Source organism: Felis catus, chromosome D1, assembly GCF_018350175.1.
Source record: "Felis catus isolate Fca126 chromosome D1, F.catus_Fca126_mat1.0, whole genome shotgun sequence".
In the NCBI taxonomy this organism is placed as follows: Eukaryota; Metazoa; Chordata; class Mammalia; order Carnivora; family Felidae; genus Felis; species Felis catus.
Window position 1 is genome coordinate 58,860,452 of NC_058377.1, and position 16,804 is coordinate 58,877,255.

Here is a 16,804-nt window from a genome sequence, read left to right on the forward strand (position 1 = left end):
TTTATTCTGATCTAGAATTCTTCCCATATCTGTATAGGGAGACATAATACCCCTCAAATACAAAGAGGCTTTAAGTAGGCAGTTTGCAAACGTTCCTGTTGTCTCCCTGTGTAGATGTGGAAAGGCTTGTTTAAAGACAGTGGTCACAGTTAATGTTGTCTTACTCACCTATACTGAAAAATCATTATGGTGGTGCCTGGGTTCCTATATCCATTTTTTGATTGTTACACTGCTCACCAACAGGAACCTGTTCAAGAGCCTTATGTGTGGCTATCTCTCAATTTTTTTTGCACCTGAAATCTGTTTAAATGAATGTGACCTATTCCATATATGTTTATAGCAAATTTCTTTCTGTATATGATTTATAAATGTACACATATATGCATATGATATAGCAAAATGTAAAAAAAATGCCCTTGCCCCCCCCACCTATTTCTATGTATCATTGAATTGCTTTACTGACTTCTAATGGAGCCTCAGAGCTGAAAGTGGTGTAAAGGTCGTATGTTCCAACCTGCTTTACATTCTTTCTCTCTTTTTAATATAGAGAAAGGGTTGGCAAACGGCAGCCATCTGGCTTGACACCTGTTTTTGTAGGTAAAGTTTTATTGGACCATAGTCATGCTCATTTGTTTACTTGTTGTCTATGGCTGCTTTCTTGCATAGTTGAGTAGTTGACATAGGGATCGTATAGCTGCAAAGCCAACAGTATTTACTCTGGCCAATGACTTTACAAAAAAACTTGCCAATGACTGATACAGAGGCCTTGCAGCCTCTTTCTGAATTTAGTGATAGTAATTTTCTATCTCTCAGAGCATTCATCTTCTAGTTAGAAAGTTCCTATTTGTATTGAACAAAAATATTCCCTTCCAAGTAACCTCTTTGGGTACATGATCGTTTTTGTTTGTTTTTAGGACTCTGAAGACAATTTTTATGCTTTTTCTTTTTCTTTCTGTAGGTCTGTATCCCACTTCTAGCATTTTCAGCCCTAAAATTCTGTATTCAATTCACATTTGAAAGGCCTATTCAACTCTGTTTTAAACCTTTAACCTATCTTGTTTTTTTGTCATTATTCCCCATCGATACTCAGATCAGAACTGAATTTAATAATCCTGTGGGTGTAATTGTCTCAGAGTAGAGCAGACTTTTTCTTCTATGTTTTTATTTTCATTTTTTTAAGGTTTACTGTGTACTTTATATGTGCTGGTCCCTCAACTGTGTAATTATTACTATTAATATGGACTAAGATGCATTATCCTTTTAGGGAGCTCTATCATGTTAGTGGCTCTTATTGAGCTTAAACTAAAATCCACTAAGTCTTACATTTCTTGCCATTAATCAGATCTTCTCCATCCTATACTAAGCCATAGTTGGATTTTTACTCCTGTGAGATAGCATTGCTTAGCGTTTTGCCCACTGTGCCAGTATATTGAGAAGTTTTTGCATCTTGATTCTTTTATTCCCATGTTTACTTTTCCTCTTAGCTCTTTGTCATGTGAGAATTTGATAGTAGTGAATTATTTGATCAGTAGTGACTACTTCTTTGTTCATGACTGAACAAGTGAAATTTTTCTGGGACTTTCTCTTAGAGTTTATAGTATATTGAATTATTGCTCAGAAATAATCCTTGTGGGGTAGCTGGTGGCTCAGTCGATTTGTGTGTCCAACTCTTGGTTTCAGCTCAGGTCATGATCTCCTGGTTCATTGGATTGAGCCCTGTGTTGGGCTCTGCGCTGTGAGTGCAGAGCGACTTGGGATTCTCGCCCTCTCCCTCTGCCCCTCCTTCTCTCTCTCTGCTCCTCTTCCACTTGCGCATGCACGCGCCTACACACTCTGTCAAGATACATAAACATTAAAACAAAAAAAGAATCATTCTGCACCCTTTCCCTTGAGGTGAAGTATATATACCTGACTTCAACTTTTGACTTGGTTGTATGGCTTACTTGGACCAATAAAATGGAGATAGAAGTGACAGGAGGCCATTTTGGAGATGAGGCTTTAAGAAGTCTTGCACATTTCTTCCAGCTCCCTGTACTTCAGGTTTTACTTTTACTACAAGTGATCGCCCTAGGTAACTACTCCTCCTGTAGCCTGAGTCCCAGAATGAAAGATAAGTGAAGAAGAATTGAACTTGATCCACAACCTGGAGCAGAGATGCTCCAGCTAACATGAATTCATGAGTAAGGAATTAGCATTTAATGATGTAAGCCATTGACATTTTTGGAGGCGTCTGTTATGCAGCATTGATTCAGCACTGGATGACCCATACACAGTTAACCAAGCCATTCTGTTTGTGGGGAGTCATCTCTGAAATGCCCTATTTCCTATAAGTAAATTAAGCCAACAGTAGATGATTATGAACACTGGGTAAAGGGAGATCAGAGGTAAATTTTGGGTCTAATATGTACTGAGGTGCATGACATGGCATGAAGTGAGAGGTCCTCACTGAGGAAAGTAACTATAATAACTAAGCCAGATACACAGATATATCCTGCTGGTCTAGCTATACCTCCTATCCTTTGGGGTTAATTCTTTACTTTTGCAATTTGACCTGCTACCATTTCACGTTTTTGTACTTCTATTGTTTTTCTGTCCCTCTTCATCTTCCATGAGTTTTTTCTCTTCCTACTCTTGGAAATAATTTCTATTTTCACAGGCTGTATATATACTATGTAAAGATTGAATAAGATAGTTGGAGTTCTAATTGTGGCTCTACTACTTGTTAACACAATCACTGTAAATACGTTATGTAAATCATTTCCTCCTCTATATAGTGGGGTTAATAAATAACTCCCAGTTGTTGATAAGCTGAAATGAGATGACAGGTTTGGCTCAGAGTTATTTGTATATACAGTCTTTTAGCAAATACTGAGTGAATTCTGAGGGATGTGGTGCTTTGTATATTATAGAAAAGTTCAGTATATTTTATGGCATTTTGGTAATCACAGTTCTAGGAAGTTCTTGTTGGTATCACCTTGTTAATAAGATGAAAAGAGAGTTCCATTTCGGTTTGTGGAGGAACATAAATATTTGCCACTAGAAATTGTGGAACACTTCTACAAATGTGTGTTAATCATCATAGCTTAATACATTATTTCAGGACTTGTTTTTGCATAATCCTTGGAAGTATCAGTGGCTGGTCTTTTAAAATATTTTTTGTTCTATCTGAAGATAGGAATCCAAGGCAGAGTATAAGAAGATTGCTTGTGTTCTGTTTCTTCTTCTAGTCAGTTTATTCTGAATATAAATTCAAGTGTAAATCATGCCACTTAGTATTACAGATAATAGTATTCTTACAGCCTTCAGTAAGATATAATAAAAATAATGAAGCTAACAACTTTTCTATTATTTGGGCACATGTGAGACATCTTGACTGTTTCATAAGAATTTTTTTTTTAAAGTAATTGTAGGGGCACCTGAGTGGCTCACTTGGTTAAGTGTCTGACTTCAGCTCAAGTCATGATCTTGCGATTCATGGGTTTGAGTCCTGTGTTGAGCTCTTTGATGACAGCTTAGAGCCTGGAGTCTGCTTCTGATTCTGTGTCTCCCTCTCTCTCTGCTCCTTCCCTGCTTGTGCTCGCTCTCGCCCTCTCCCTCTCCCTCTCTCTCTCTCTCTCAAAAATAACAAACATTAAAAAAGGTAATTGTAGTTTTAATAATTCAAATAATAAATACAGAAGTACCTTAAGTAAAATTGTCATTTCTTTACAAATTCATTCTCTTATGGTTTGGCATGGCTCTTTTCCTTTAATGTATGATCATTTGAAATGTAGTTTTTTATAAGTTTCATTTCTTTCAGTACTGGTGTTTATGGATATTATGTTTGTAGGCATTTGCAGTGCCTTTTTGCTGTATTGGGTATTCACATACTTTTTTGTATTGGTTTTTCTTTTTAAAAGTAATTCATAGGGGCTTTTTGAAAGTTCTTATAGGAATTCAGGCAAGAGGTCATTTTTACTTTTCTTCCTGTCTTTTGTTTGACTATTTTTATTTAACAGAAAATTAACGAATTATTTTTGCATATGTGTATTGTTCTAAATGCAGTATTTACTCACAGTTTACCTAGTTTTAATGTGTATTCTAATATATGTGCGTAATCTCTAAAAGACAGAGTTTGAATTTTGTTATTATAGGTTTGTAGAATCTTGGAATTAAGATTTGGAAGTGACTTTGGCAATATTTTTTGTAAAGTTTCTTTTTTTTTTTTTCCGTTTTAGTTCATGAATTCAACAGTAAGAATAGAAGCAATAGTCATAGAATTTACAGTTGAGCTTAAGAAGGAAGTGATCTTTATCCAGTATCTACTGTTCCCCATCACTGTGCTAGCCATTTCATAGGCTCATTAAAAAAAATTTTTTTTAGCATTTATTTATTGAGAGACAGAGAGAGACAGAGCACAGGTTGGGGACGGGCAGAAAGAGAAGGAGACACAGAATCTGAAGCAGGCTCCAGGCTCCGAGCTGTCAGCACAGAGCCTGATGTGGGGCTCAAACTCACAAACCGTGAGATCATGACCTGAGCCGAAGTCAGACACTCACCCGACTGAGCCACCTATGTGCCCCCATAGGCTCATTTTAATTCTCACAACAATTGTATCCCTTTGGTTGAATCTCCATGGATCAGACTTTGAGGAAATTTTTAAACATGGTGTCCACTGGAGATACCCTTTACAACACTTTTACTATTCAGATGAGCAACCTGAGCTTCTAAGAAGTTAATTGTTAATTGATTTGCTTGAGCAAGCCGTGCGATAGCTTCAAATACCTTGGCCTGGCTGGAATTCCTTCCACTGTCCTCCATAGTAGTAGTGTACCCTAGTCTTAATTTTAGAAAGTGTCAGAAAAACTGGAACTTAAATTAATAACAGGGAAAATTCTGTGTGTGCTTTGCTTGCAATGGATTTAACTTAATAGGACAAGAAAATCAATACAGTATTAACTTTTTAATTTTGAAAAAAATCTTTTTTTTAAATTTATTGGAATGAAAGAATAATTTGACCACCTAAATTTAAATAGGAGTTTTATCTTAAATCTTCTAAGAATTATATTTTATGGTTCTTTACCTAAAAAATTACCTTGCCTATATGCAGAAAAATTAATATGTGCCTGTTTTACTGAATTATACTTGATATGTAAAATATCATAGAAATTTTAGGAGCACCATGTTCCTGTGGTAGGGAAAAAAATAGTATAGAAGTATGCCTAGGGTCTTTGAGAATAGTTGTACAGTTTGTGCCTTTGCTAAGCTAAAGTTCTAATGGAAACTGGAATCCAGTCCTTGTTTTCCTCCTCAAGCTGAATGCCTTGTCATAGAAAGAGACCCTTTCCTTCACACAGAGATATAGTTGCCTTGCCAAGCTATTTCCTGTGGAGTTGTGTCCTCCCAGAGGGGGCGCCTTTTCCTAATTTATCTACTAAAATGGTCCCTTTGTCAAAATCACACAAAGTTGACATACAGGATAGTGGCAGGCCCTGAATGTATCAGTAGTTAACATATTTGGAAACAGAACGAATTTCAAATATAGAGTCTCACTGGCAAATGTTCTCTGTTCATCAGGATGGCTAATTGCTTTAATCTACAACCTGAAAATATCTCTGCAGCTTTAAAAAAAATTGTATAACAGTTTATTGCAGGAATTTGGTGAATGGCCTTGGTGTGATGATTAGTGATCCAGGGTGCATTAATCTTGAGGCTCTAAAATTCTTCAGGGTCTCAAGTCCTCTGCTGGATCCTCTGCATCTAGCTAGCAGAAAGGGGAAGGAGAATAGGATTGTACATATGAGGTCTTAATGGGCCAGACCTGTATGTGGCACACTCTGCTTCTCATATCCCGTTGGGCAGAACTCAGTCAAATGGTCACATCTAAGAGGAGCCTGGGAAAATCTAATCAATGTGTATGGCCAGAAGAAGAGGAAAACGTGGATACCAGTAAAGCTAGCAGTCTGACGTGTTTGGTTTAAAAATAAAGAAATCAGTTTTTTAATCTGAAAATATTTATCTGTACTGTGTATATTGGGTCAGTGTTTTAAGAGAACAATAAAAGTAGTATGTAATTTAACTGATTAGTTCCTTCAGTTACACAAATGGTTAGTGGATCTGGTTAACCAAGATAGGAAGGAAAAATTAAACAAATAGAAAACTTAAATTATGTATTACTTGGCAGGTTGCCCAGAAAAGTGGATCAAATGATGAGTACTTGTGTATGGAAATCAATAATATTTTCATTCACCACTGAATAGTGCCTGTTAGTGATTTAATATATGATACAGAGAAGTAACATGTTAAATCTTAATCTCTTGTACCTTTTTAAAGGTTTATAGTAAATGCCCAATTCTTAAATTTCTCTAGTGTTATTAGATCCTTTTAAGTGATCATGCAATCCTGTGATTTGGTACTGTCGTGTTAGTTATCTTCTGTGTTCTTCTCTTTCCTGGTTAATTAAGCATTTACTGAGTACCTGCTATATATAAACCAATGGGATAAAGAAATTGGGAAAGTAGCATAATTAGGTAACAGGGTTTTTTTTATTTAGTATATTAGTTTAAATGTAGAAGTATAAATTTATATACTCCCAAGTTCTAGAGATTTGATGGTCTAGTCATTTAAAATTAGATATTTTTAAATTGTGAAAAACAGTGGAAGTAAATAAAAGTGCCAGGAATAGACATGTACACTAAATATATAATTAGGAAGCAAATTCCCATGTAACTGCCATCTAAGTAGAGAAATAGAAATTTTCTAGCACTGTTGGAAACTGTGTGTCCTTTTTTTTTTTAAGTTTTTATTTACATTCCAGTTAGTTAAAATACAGTATGATATTAATTTCGGGTGTACAATATAGTGATTCAGCACTTCCGTACAACACCCAGTGCTCATCACTGCAAGTGCACTCCTTAGTCCACTTCACCTATTTAACACATCCCCAGTCTACCTCCCTTTTGGTAACCAACCATCACTTCTTTATAGTTAAGAGTCTGTTTCTCTAGTTTGTCTCTTTCTTTCTTTCTCTCTCTCTTTCTGTTTTTTTTCCCCCTTTGCTCATTTGTGTTTCTTAAATTCCATATATGAGTGAAATCATATGGTATTTGTCTGTCTTTGACTGACTTATTTTGCTTAGCATAATACTCTATTGCACTACTAGGTATTTACTCAAAGAATACAAAAATGCTAATGCAAAGGAATACATTCACCCAGATGTTTATAGCGGCATTATCTAGAGTAACCAAATTATGGAAACAGCCCAGTGTCCATTGACTGATGAATGGATAAAGAAGATGTGGTGTACATACATAGATTCAATGGAATATTACTTAACCAAAAGAGAGAGAGAGAGAGGGAAGTTTTGTCATTTGCAGTGATGTGGATGGAGCTAGGAACTGTGTCTTGGGCTGCTTGGCTGGCTCAGTTGGTGGAGCATGCGACTCCTGATCTCGGGGTCATGAGTTTGAGCCCCATTTTGGGTGTGGAGCCTACTTTAAAAAATTAAAATAAAAATATTAAAATTATTAATTATTAATAAAAGTTTAAAATTATCAGTATTCTTATTTACTTGCCCCTAGAGGTAACTGCTAATCTGACATATGGTAATCATTGCTTTTCATTAAAGCTATATATGCATTCTCAAAGAATGTAATGTAGTTATTCCTGTTTTTGAACCTTACATAGACGGAGTATGAATGTATTCTTTGAGTCTTTCATTGCCATCGTCACGTTTGTAAGATTTAAGCCATGTTATTATATGTTGTCTATAATTTGTTCATTTTCATGCCTGTATAGTTTTCTGTTGTGTATACAAACCACAATATATTTATCCATTCTGCTGTTGATAGATATTTGAGCTGTTTCTATTTATTGGTTTTCACGAAAAATGTTACTGTGATTATTTGTGTATGTGTCTCCTGTTGCACATAAGCATGTGTTTTTCTTTTTTTTTTTTAAATTTTTTTTTTTTTTTTTTTTTTCAACGTTTATTTATTTTTGGGACAGAGAGAGACAGAGCATGAACGGGGGAGGGTCAGAGAGAGAGGGAGACACAGAATCGGAAACAGGCTCCAGGCTCTGAGCCATCAGCCCAGAGCCCGACGCGGGGCTCGAACTCACGGACCGCGAGATCGTGACCTGGCTGAAGTCGGACGCTTAACCGACTGCGCCACCCAGGCGCCCCATGTTTTTCAATGCCAGGTAGTAGGGGTAGGATTGCTAAATCATAGGATTAAATGTGTCTTCAGTTTTCTCAGGTAATTTCCCAAAGAGATGGTAGCAATTTACCTTATACCAGGAATGTATGAGAGTTCCCATATAATACATTGTCAGAAACTTAATATTGTCAGATTAAATATTTGCCAATCTGTGGGTATGAAATTGTAATTTACTTTTATTTGTATTTCCCTTATTATTAATGAAATTAAAAAACTTTAAAATTTTTGAGCATTTGGGTATATCCTTTTTTGCGAAGTTAACCTTTTCCCATCAATTTGTATTTCTTTTTCTTAATTTATAGGGATTCTGTATATATTTGGAATAAAAGACTTGGTAACCCATGTTACTGTGTGCACTGTGGTTTGTTTTTTTTTTAATTTACTCTTGGAAATAGTTGTCAAGGACTGTGAAGGATCTGAAATTTTACCCTACTTGAAAGCTAAGAATTTTCCTGAATATTGGAAGAAAGAAGACTCCTAGGTCCAACACAAAGGACTTTTTTACGTTATTACTTTATGGCAGCAGCCATAGCCAGAGTGTCCGCATTTGGATGCTTGTTTCCTAAGCTCCAGTTTCCACAGACAATGCAGATAAGGCCAAATGCTATAGTGGGTTGCATTATACAAGGGGAACCCTATTTAGGGAACCTCAATGTTTTGTAATAGACTGTAAGCAAATCTGAACTTTGTCCTGGAAAGAGCCATTATCTTCATCATACCGGACAGTAACCAGACCTACCTTTTGCTCCATGGGAAGACATCTGTTTCTGTCCTTCAATGCTGTTTGATATACAGATGTCTTTGAAGAGATAGTTTGGAATCAAGATAGTCATTGCAGAGTCACTTTTATTATATATTGTCCATATATCTGTACATCAGTTTCTGGGATCTTTTTCTCTCTCTCTCTCTCTCTCTCTCTCTCTCTCTCTCTCTCTCTCTCTCTCTCTCTCTCTTTTAATTTATTTATTTTTGGGAGAGCACAAGTGGGGGAGGAGCAGAGAGAGAGGGAAACACAGAATCTGAAGCAGACTTCAGGCTCTGAGCTGTCAGCACAGAGCCCGATGTGGGGTTCGAACCCACAAACCGTGAGATCATGACCTGAGCCGAAGTCAGATGCTTAACCAACTGAACCACCCAGGTGCCCTGCCCTGCTTTTTCTTTTTCTTTTTTTTTAATTAATTATTTTTATTTTTTAAATTCACATCCAAGTTAGTTAGTCTGTAGTGCAATAATGATTTCAGGAGTAGGATCCAGTGATTCATCCTCTACACATAACACCCAGTGCTCATTACAACAAGTGTCTTCCTCAATGCCCCTTGCCCATTTAGCCATCCCCCCACCCAAATCCCCACCAGCAACCCTCAGTTCTCATTTCTTTTTATCCATTTGCCTACTGAAGGACATCTTATCTGCTTCTGAGTTTTGGCAATTATGAATAAAGCTGCTAGAAACATCCATGTGCAGATTTTTATGTGGACATAAGTAGTGTGACTACTGGATTGTATGGTAGGAGTATATTTAGTTTTGTAAGAGACCCCCAAACTGTCTTCTAAAGTAGCTTTAATGTGGAAAAAGAGGAACTCTTTTGCACTGCTGGTGGGAATGCAAATGGGTGCAGTCATTCTGGAAAACAGTATGGAGGTTCCTCAAAAAAATTAGAAATAGAACTACCCTACAACCCAGCAACTGTACTACTAGGTATTTATCCAAAGGATATAGGAACGCTGTTACAAAGAGGCACATGCGCTCCAATGTTTATAGCAGCAGTGCTACTGACAATAGCCAAAGTATGGAAAGAGCCCAAATGTCCATCGACGGATGAATGGATATAGAAGATGTGGTGTATATATATACAATAGAATATTACTCAGCAATCAAAAATAATGAAATATTGCCATTTGTAGCAATGTGGATGGAACTAGAGTGTATTATGCTAAGGGAAATTAGAGGAAGACAAATATATGACTTCACTCATGTGGAATTAAAGATACAAAACAGATGAACATAAGGGAAGGGAAGCAAAAATAATATAAAAACAGGGAGGGGGACAAAACATCAGAGACTCTTAAATACAGAGAACAAACTGAGGGTTGCTGGTGGGGGATGGGCTAAATGGGCAAGGGGCATTAAGGAGGACACTTGTTGGGATGAGCACTGGGTATTATAAGTAGGAGATGAATCACTAGATTCTACTCCTGAAATCATTATTGCACTGTATGCTAACTAACTTGGATGTAAATTTTCAAAAGATCCATGTGTTTTTCTAAATATTGCATTGAAGGGGCGCCTGGGTGGCTCAGTCGGTTGAGCGTCCGACTTCAGCTCAGGTCACGATCTTGCAGTCCGTGAGTTCGAGCCCCGCGTCAGGCTCTGGGCTGATGGCTCAGAGCCTGGAGCCTGTTTCCGATTCTGTGTCTCCCTCTCTCTCTGCCCCTCCCCCGTTCATGCTCTGTCTCTCTCTGTCTCAAAAATAAATAAACGTCAAAAAAAAAATTAAAAAAAATACTGCATTGAAAACATTCCATAAGTCTTATTATGTAGTGGTTACTTGTTCGGTTGAAGATATTTTCTGGCTTCCATTGTGATTTCTCCTTGGACCTATGGTTTATTTAGAATTGTGTTTTTTTCTTTATTCATTATTCTTTATTGAAATATATATATAATATAGACATGTGCATAATTATTAGTATGAGGCTGACATATCCTTTGTCAACCTCTACCCAGTTGAAGAACTAGAATGATTTAGCACCCAGAAGCCTCCCTTTGCCCATTTCTGTCACTAACAACTTCCCAAAAAAGTAATGATTAACTTGACTTTCAGCAGCTAGGTTTGTTTTGCCTGATTTTGAACTAATCTAAATGGAATCATACAGTAAATATTATTTGGTCTGGCTTCTTTGGTCAACATTGTATTTTTGAGATTCTTAATGTATTGTGCAGTGTAAGTGAATTTTATTCTCTTTGCTGAGAAATATTCCATTATATGAATTATCACAGTTTATTCTGTTGATGGACTCCTGGTTTGTTTCCAGTTTTTGACAATTGTGAGAAAATGTTGCTTTGAGCATTTCCATAGATGAAAATTTATATACACTTCTACTGGGTATATATCTAGGAGAGGAGTCACTGGGTCATTGGGTATGCATCTCTGTCTCATTATTAGATATTGCCAAATAGTTCCTCAAAGTTGTCCAATTTGCACTCCTACCAGCAGCATATGGGAGTTCTAGTTATTCCATCTTTGCCAAGTCTTGATATTTTTAGTCTTTTTTAATTTTAGCTATCTGTTATTAATTAATCTTTGTAGAAATTGTAGAGGGAACCTGTATTAATTGTTTTTCTTTGTGTAGACATCTGCCTAAGCCTAATTGCTGCTTAGCGTCTTGGTATATTTAATATTATTCCTCTAACTAGCCTGTGAGTTTGAATTTTTATGTTCCTGACCTGATCCTAGTAATTGTTATTGACATCTGCAAGGCTATTCATTCATTTGAGACGTATTTATTAAACCCCTACTTTACTCTGTGGTGCCATTGTCAGAAACAGTTTAAACCAGAGCCTGACAGGGGCACCTGGGTGACTCAGTCAGTTGAGCATCCGACTTTGGCTCAGGTCATGATCTCACAGTTCGTGAGTTTGAGCCCTGTGTCGGGCTCCGTGCTGACAGCTCAGAGCCCGGAGCCTGCTTCAGATTCTGTGTCTCCCTCTCTCTCTGCCTCTCCTTCACTCACACTCTGTCTGTCTGTCTCTTTCTCTCAAAAATAAAAATTAAAAAAAAAAAATTAAAAAACCCAGCGTCTGACAGAATAGATACATGTTCTCAGTAATACATTTATACCTGTATTTGTATTTATATTTAGTAAAAGTCTTATTGAGATATGTCACACACCATATAATTTACCCTTTTAAAGTATACACCTCAGTGGTATTTGGTATATTCACAAGAGTTGTGCAACCATCACTACAATCAATTTTACAACATTTTTATCACCCCCAAAAGAAATCTTTACTTATGTTGTATACCTGGAACTAATATAACATTGTATGTCAACTATACTATAATAATTAAAAGAAAGGAAAGAAAGAAAGAAAGAAAGGAAGAAAGAAAGAAAGAAAGAGAAAGAAAAAGAAAGAGAAGAAAGAAAGAAACCCCGTGCTCATTAGCAGTCACCTCCTATTTTCTCATCAATCTCCCCAGCCCTGGGCAACCACCAGTTTACTTTCTGTCTCTATGGATTTGCCTAGTCTAGACATTTCATCTAAGTGGAATTATGTAATATGTGGACTTTTTTGGCATCCTTTACATAGCATACTGTTTTTAAGGTTCATCCATATTGTAGCATGTATCAGTACTTCATTCCTTTTTATTACTAAATAATATTTAATTGAATGTATATACCTATAGATATACCACATTTATTCATTCATCAGTGGAGGACATTTGGTTTGTTTTCACTTTGGGGCTATTGTGAATAATGCTGCTATGAACACTCGTGTACAAATTTTTAAGTGGACATACATTTTCTTGAATGTACAATTAAGAGTGGAATTGTGGGGCCGTTTGGTAACTATATGTTCAACATTTTCAGGAACTGCCAAACTTTCCAGAGTGGCTGTACCATTTTATGTTTCCATCAGCAACATATGAGGGTTCTAGTTTCTCCATATTCTCACTAACACTTAATATTATTATCATTATTATTTTTATTTTTTTTTAATTTAGTCATCCTGGTGGGGTGGTAGGGAGTGTTTTAAGAACAGTAAATATAGTCTGCAATGCTCAACTTGTGTGTTTGTCTACTCTGTACTTTCATCAAAGTATATGGAAAACATTTAAAAGAATTTTAAATTTATTTATTTTCTTTCTTTTTTTTTTTAGTGAAATTTATTGTCAGATTGGTTTCCATACAACACCCAGTGCTCATCCCAACAGGTGCCCTCCTCAATACCCATCACCGACTTTCCCCTCCCTCCCACCCCCCATCAACCCTCAGTTTATTCTCAGTTGTTAAGAGTCTCTTATGGTTTGGCTCCCTCCCTAACTTTTTTTTTTTGTCCTTCCCTTTCCCTCCCCATGGTCTTCTGTTAAGTTTCTCAGGATCCACAAAGAGTGAAAACATCTGTCTTTCTCTGTATGACTTATTTCACTTAGCATCACACTCACCAGTTCCACCCACGTTGCTACAAAAGGCCATATTTCATTCTTTCTCATTGCCAAGTAGTATTCCATTGTGTATATAAACCACAGTTTCTTTACCAATCATCAGTTGATGGACATTTAGGCTCTTTCCATAGTTTGGCTCTTGTTGAAAGTGCTGCTATAAACATTGGGGTACAAGTGCCCCTATGCATCAGCACTCCTGTATCCCTTGGGTGAATTCCTAGCAGTGCTGTTGCTGGGTCATAGGGCAGATCTATTTTTAATTTTTTGAGGAACTTCCACACTGTTTTCCAGAGTGGCTGCACCAGTTTGCATTGCAAGAGGGTTCCCGTTTTTCTACGTCCTCTCCAGCATCTATAGTCTCCTGATTTGTTCATTTTGGTCACACTGACTGGCGTGAGGTGATATCTGAGTGTGGTTTTGATTTGTATTTCCCTGATGAGGAGTGACGTTGAGCATCTTTTCATGTGCCTGTTAGCCATCTGGATGTCTTCTTTAGAAAAGTGTTTATTCATGTCTTCTGCCTATTTCTTCACTGGATTATTTGTTTTTCGGGTGTGGAGTTTGGTGCGTTCTTTATAGACTTTGGATACTAGCCCTTTGTCCGATATGTCATTTGCAAATATCTTTTCCCATTCCTTCGGTTGCCTTTTCGTTTTGTTGATTGTTTCCTTTGCAGTGCAGAAGGTTTTTATCTTCATGAGGTCCCAATAATTCCCGTGCCTTTGGAGATGTGTCAAGTAAGAAATTGCTGCGGCTGAGGTCAGAGAGGTTTTTTCCTGCTTTCTCCTCTAGGGTTTTGATGGTTTCCTGTCTCACATTCAGGTCCTTTATCCTAAATTTATTTATTTTCAGTGTTTATTTATTTTTGAGAGAGAGAGAGAGAGAGAGAGAGAGAGAGAGAGAGAGAGAGTGTTAGTCGAGGAGGGGCAGAGAGAGAGGGAGACACAGAATCCAAATCAGGCTCCAGACTCCAAGCTGTCAGCACTGAGCCCAATGTGGGGCTTGAACCCACGAACTGTGAGATCGTTATCTGAGCCGAAGTTGGACACTCAACTGACTGAGCCACCCAGAAGCCTCTAAGAACATTTTTAAAGAATTTTAGATTATTTCTCTCACTAGAGTGTTAGTTCCTTGAGGGTAGGGGCTGTGTCTTACTTGTCTGTTTGAATTAGGGCCAAAGAATGAATGATTGAGTGATTGAATGTATTAAAGTAAGGATATAATAACTACTTCAAGAGACATAAGCAGAGTACTTTGTGAGGGTTTACTGGAAGAAATAATCATTTCAAAGCTGGAGCTAAACCATTTAAAAAAGAGTTTTGGATGTTAATTTGTTTCTGGATGGTGAAGTTTATATTAAGTAAATCTTATGTCAGTAACATTATTGAGGTTAAAGAAGTTGTTTACTTATGGTTGGTTTAATTTTAACAGTACATGTATTTTTTTAAGTTTATTTATTTATTTTGAGAGAATCAGAGACAGTGCAAGTGGAGGAGGGGCAGAGAGAGAGAGGGAGAAGAAAGACTCCTAAGCAGGCTCCGCGCTGCAAACCCATGAATCGCAAGATCATGACCTGAGCCGAAACCAAGAGTCAGATGCTTAACCAGCTGAGCCACCCAGGCTCCCCTTAACAGTACATGTATTCGTAACTAAACTTTTAAAAATTTGTAATGTCTTATTTTAAAGTAATATATTTGACATATCTGTGAAGAATATCATAATCTCTGTTTCCAAGCACTTGAGGAAAATCCTCCCTTAAATGAATTTAGGGCAGAAGGACTTGGTCATATTTTCTGGTATAATACGTGTTCTAGAAACTGTTGAATTCCTTGTAAATAGAGAAAGTAGTAGCATCTTATGCCTTTTACTAAATTAAGCAGATAATGTCTCTCTTATCTTACAGAAGAAGGAGTTTGAGGGGTGAGTAGGGCAAGACAGGTGAGAAAAAGGAAAAAATATACTGTTTTTAAAATGTGTGGAATCAGGGGCGCCTGGGTGGCGCAGTCGGTTAAGCGTCTGACTTCAGCCAGGTCACGATCTCGCGGTCCATGAGTTCGAGCCCCGCGTCAGGCTCTGGGCTGATGGCTCAGAGCCTGGAGCCTGTTTCCAATTCTGTGTCTCCCTCTCTCTCTGCCCCTCCCCCATTCATGCTCTGTCTCTCTCTGTCCCAAAAATAAATAAACGTTGAAAAAAAAAATTAAAAAAAAAAAAAGGGGGGCGCCTGGGTGGCGCAGTCGGTTGAGCGTCCGACTTCAGCCAGGTCACGATCTCGCAGTCCGTGAGTTCGAGCCCCGCGTCAGGCTCTGGGCTGATGGCTCAGAGCCTGGAGCCTGTTTCCGATTCTGTGTCTCCCTCTCTCTCTGCCCCTCCCCCGTTCATGCTCTGTCTCTCTCTGTCCCAAAAATAAATAAAAAACGTTGAAAAAAAAATTTTTTTAAATGTGTGGAATCAAAAATCCAATAGCAGTAATATTGAAATAACTTTAATTCCAGAGAGAATTGTAAAATCAGGTATTAGAGTAGGTAACTTAAAAACTGCCATTTAGAAACTAAGGAATCTGATGACTTAAAATAAAAAAAATACCTAAAAAACTTTGATAACAGCATTAATTAATGGATGTTAGAGAACAGTGTTCCCTTGTCATTGTTGTATTTCAAATCTGATGGGTTTCTATCTTCAGCTTCTTTCATTTTCCCCTGATTGAAAATAATGCTTTACGTATATGGAGTAAGAATGATTCTTATCCCAGCTTTGCCAGAGCAAAAATATTTATCTCCTGCTTGTGAGATGCAGTGGTCAAAAGTTAATACATTTCTGTAAGTGTAAAAATGTTTCTTATTGGCAAGGAAAGGTGTAACCAACAGAAGAGACTTGGTATTGATAACCAAGGCAGAGCTGCTTAGCAAGGGTAGCTAGGGAGAGAGATGGAATAAGCTGTGTATGGTGTTTGAACAATATGTGTACCTTAAACACACACATCACATATACACACACCCTGACAGCCCTCTCATATCATACATACAGCATGCAGGCTTTGCAGATCAGCTTCTTTCATTTAGCAATATGCATTTAAGGTTCCTCTATGTCTTTCATGACATGTGTGTGTTTGTATATCTCACACATATTGTAGTAGTGCCCTTAATGGAAACACTGCCTCCAGCAAGAAAAAACTGCTTGTTTTTCCACATGACTGCGGAACAATTATAGCTTCTACTAGCAGCCCTTCTCCTGTTCCTGGGAAAATAGCTGGGTTGGCTGGCATTTGCATAATCGTCTTTAGGGCTATTGTGGGCGGGTTTGGGCTGCTGACACAGAGCTGCAGACTGGCCACCTGTCCAGAACAAATGAACTCGGCCTTTATGCAGCATTATTATGTGTTCCTCCACAGTGTTATTTCTAAGTAATGAATAATTTGATTAAAATATTATGAAACTATTTAGGA

At 37.4% G+C, this 16,804-nt stretch overlaps 1 protein-coding gene across 5 annotated transcripts in view; it reads left to right on the forward strand.

The window, feature by feature from the left end:
- The window catches only part of FCHSD2 (FCH and double SH3 domains 2), a 298,964-nt gene that overhangs the window by 98,946 nt on the left and 183,214 nt on the right, over positions 1-16,804 (forward strand). The gene's annotated exons all lie outside the window — the stretch shown is intronic.